At 47.7% G+C, this 4,032-nt stretch overlaps 1 pseudogene; it reads left to right on the top strand.

The window, feature by feature from the left end:
• The first annotated feature begins 1,464 nt into the window (after positions 1-1,464).
• Positions 1,465-2,230, top strand: LOC147995841 (large ribosomal subunit protein eL8 pseudogene; annotated as a pseudogene).
• The last annotated feature ends 1,802 nt before the right edge of the window (positions 2,231-4,032 follow it).

The raw sequence follows: 4,032 nt of genomic DNA, 5'->3' as shown, positions 1-4,032 counted from the left end.
TGCTACGGTGCCCAGCCTTTAAAGTCCCGTTCTGCGGATAAACTCAGGCCCTATGGTGTCATAGCAACCCCAGTGCTCTGTTCACAGAACTACTTCAGAGCTCTATGCTCTGCAGGCCCCTGTCTCATGGACCAGGGTCTTAGTTCACTCCCATGATGCTCAGCTTGAGTGATGGGACTTCCGGGGTGGGGCTGGGGCCTTTCTGTGTTCCTCTTTGTCTGTGAGGAGTAGGAGACTATTTTCTTCTAAGATCCTATCCCTTGCTGTCTTAAAATGCATAAACAGTCACACGTGTTCCTTTTAAAATATCTTTGCTTTTACTGTTAGCATTTTTTAACACCACAGTAGAGCGCTGTCATGATTTTGCCCCATGCAAGAAAACAAATGGAGGAAATGCTAACAAAGGAAGCATTTGATCAAAATAGCAGCATTCAGGGAGAAAAATTAACCCAGCAAAAAATAATAATATAAGCAGAAAAACAGCCATTAAATCTTTGCTAGGATCCGACTTGACAACTCAGTGGGAATGAGTTAGACTGGTGTTTGACATCAATATGTCGTTACTGTAGTATTGTGAGAGCTAAGGGGCCATACTCTGTAGTTCGGTGTTATTTCCCCCGCTTCTCCTCTGAGAGGTGAGGTCAGTTCTCTGCAGGTGGAGGGATAAGGCCACAGCAGCAAGGGCTCAGCTCCTGTTCGTTAGGGGTGACTTCTGAACCAAGGCTGTATCAGAAGAAACTCCACGTCTCCCCTCCTGTTCTCAGGCTGGGATAATTGGAAGAACTAATGCTGTCAGGAGAGTCTGGTAACTTCTCTCCAGGGAGAGGATTGCCCTGCATTTCAGCAACCCAAGGGGGCCTTTGTCTGAGTTCCGCAAGAAGCCACATTCTGCTCTCCCTGGCCTGGGAGCCAGTCTCCAGCTCAGGCTTCTGGAGGCTGTCAGACTTCAGGCTGGCATCACAAACACCACCCCACCTCCACCCCGGGATGGACTGAGGGGCCAGAGGACTTTCCTGTTTTTCCTTCTTGGAAGAAGGTAAGACAATATTTTATAAGCACTCATAAAGGGACCACAGAGTCCACAAGAACCGTTAAAAAGTCCTGTTGTACAAGATTCCTCATTTTCTGAATTGTTAAAAACAAGAGAAAAAGTCCCAAGTCCTCCTTTACAATGCTAGCTGGCACAATACTGTGGAACTAAGGTAGAATTAAAGCCACGAGGTCATGCATGAGGTTTTGAGAGTTCAAGGCCATTACCTGTGAGGAAGGAAGGAATGTAAGAGCCTTCTCTTGGGGCTTGGGATGCCCATTTTTCTTTCTTTTAATCTTTCCCCCTGTAAGCAGGTTTTTTAAAAAAAATTCTATGCTGAATCTCGGGTCTGGCCAGTCACTGGTATGACTGGCCAATAAATAAATAAGTAAACAAACAAATAAATAAATAACTCTCTCCTCCAGCCAAGCAAGATGGATGCCCAAAGGAAAGGCCAAGGGGATAAAGGTGGCCCCAAAAAGATGGTCAATCCTTTGTTTGAGAAAAGGCCCAAGAACTTCTGCACTGGGCAGGACACCCAGCCCAAAAGAGACCTCACACCCTTCATCAAATGGCCCTGCTACATCAGGCCACAGTGCCAAAGAGCCATCCTCTATAAGCGGCTCACAGTACCTCCTGCCATTAACCAGTTCACCCAGGCCCTGGACAGGCAAACAGTGACTCAGATGCTTAAGCTCGACCACAAGTACACGCCAGAGACAAAGCAGGAGAAGAAGCAAAGGCTGCTGGCCCGTGCTGAGAAGAAAGCTGCTGCCAAGGGGGACCTCCCAACTGAGAGACTGTCTGTTCTCTGAGCAGGGGTCAATGCAGTCACCACCTTGGTGGAGAACAAGAAGGCTCAGCTGGTGGTGATTGCCCATGATGTAGACCCCATTGAGCTGGTGGTTTTCCTGCCTGCCCTGTGTTGAAAGATGGGGGTGCCCTACTGCTGAGGGAAAGGCCAGGCTGGGGCGCCTGGTCCACAGGAGGACATGCACCACTGCTGCCTTCACACAGGTTAACTCGGAAGACAAGGGTGCTCTGGCTAAGCTGGTGGAAGCTATTAGGACCAATTATAATGACAGATGTGACGAGATCCGCTGCCACTGGGGAGGCAACGTCCTGGGTCCTAAGTCTGTGGCTCGCATTGCCAAGCTGGAAAAGGCAAAGGCCGAAGAACTTGCCACTAAACTGGGTTAAATGTACGCTACGGTTTCTGAACATAAATATAATTACAAAATTATCTTCCCAAAAATAAGTAAGTAAATAAATAAATAAGAATGATTCCTAGTGATGTTCTGCTAGCTTATAGATCAGTACCTCATCCCGTCATCATGAGAGAGCAGCAGCAGGGATATGGGAGAGGGTACCGAGACCCACAGTGGAGGAAGTCTAAATGTGAGGTCTCTGTCAGGCCCCTCCTCTCAGAGCTCAGGGAATCCTGAGGAAGACTGGGTGGAAAGATTATAGGAGTCAGAGGGGATGAGAGACATCAGGAGAACGAGGTCCATTGAGTCAACTAAGCAGGGTTTGCATGAGCTCACAGAGACTGCAGCTAAAAGCCTGGGGGCCTGTGTGGATCCTACACCAGGTTCTCTCCACATGTGTAATGGCTGTTAGCTTGGTGTTTTTGTGGGAATCCTGTTAGGGTAGGAGTGGGTGCATCTCTGATTCTTTTGCCTGTTCTTGAGACTCTTTTCTTTTTCTTGGAATACCTCATCCAGCCTCAGTTTGATTTTTTTTGCCTTGTCTCATGGTACTGTGTATGATGATTTTAATAGATATGCCCTCCCTATATAGACTCCTGTGTTTAATGCTTGGTCCAAAGTGGTGGCACTATTAGGAGGCGTGGTCCTGTTGAGGTAGGTGTGGAGTTCTTGGAGGAAGTGTGTCACTGTGGAGGCGGGCTTTCGGGTCTCCTATGCTCAAGCTATGCCCAGTGCAGCAGGCAGTCTCCTGATGCCTGTGGATCAAGGTGTAGATCTCTCAGCTTCTTCGCTAGCACCATGTGTTCCTGCACAATACCGTGCTTTTTCTGCCGTGATGATAATGAGCTAAATCTCTGAAACCCTGTAAGTGAGCCCCAAGTAAATATTTTCCTTTATAAGTGTTGCCATGGTCATGTTGTCTCTTTGCAGCAATAAGACTCTAAGACAGAAGTTGGTAGCAGGCCTGGGGTATGGCTGTGATAGGCCTGACCATGTTTTCGTTTGGAGGAATGTGGGTTTGAGGCTTTGGTTTAGGAAAGCGGGATTCTCTAAGCACTGCCTACTGGTCGATGTTAATAGAAGCATAGAAGACGGGCACTGAGGATGATCTGTATTGGTGGGGCCTGGCTCGAGAGGTCAGAGGAGAACGTTGCCTAGAGATCATTCTTATGATATTTTGGTGAAGAATGTGGCTGCTTTTTGCTCTTGTCCAAAGAGTCTGCCTGAGGTTAAAGAGAAGAGGCCTAGGCTAGGTGCCTTTGTAACGGAAAATCTCAAAACGGCCTAGTCATGTGACTACTAGTGTCTACCCTTATGAAGAACAGTTTGGTGAAGAGGAGCACACAGAGCAAGGAAAAATACAGACGGTGTGATTCGAGGAGAGAAGGGGCACCAGAGAGTGGAACGGACATAAATCCTGTGTTAAAGGAGATTACACGGATTAAAGATATTAAACAGAATGAAGGGGGCGGTGACCTCAGGGTAAGGTCACCCAACTAAGTTTCCATCCTGTGAAAAGGAACTAAAGAACAGGCACAGGCTTAGTGGTACTCACCTTTAATCCCAGCACTCAGGAGATAGAGACATGCTGATCTCTGAGTTCAAGGTCAGACTGGTCCACAGATCAAGTTTCAGGTCAGCCACGTTTAGGCAGTGAAAGAAATGGTGGATCATAGACAGACGGTGAAGATGCAATTGGGCGGGGGAACCAAGTTCCAACCACAGCAAGCAGCAGAACATGGCAGCTTTGGCCACCTGGTTCCGGCTTTAGAATCATGGATAGAAGAGAAGGGT

The sequence above is a fragment of the Rattus norvegicus genome, chromosome 3 (genome assembly GCF_021556685.1).
Source record: "Rattus norvegicus strain SHRSP/BbbUtx chromosome 3, alternate assembly SHRSP_T2T, whole genome shotgun sequence".
Lineage (NCBI taxonomy): Eukaryota > Metazoa > Chordata > Mammalia > Rodentia > Muridae > Rattus > Rattus norvegicus.
This window is presented reverse-complemented; position numbering and strand designations above follow the sequence as displayed.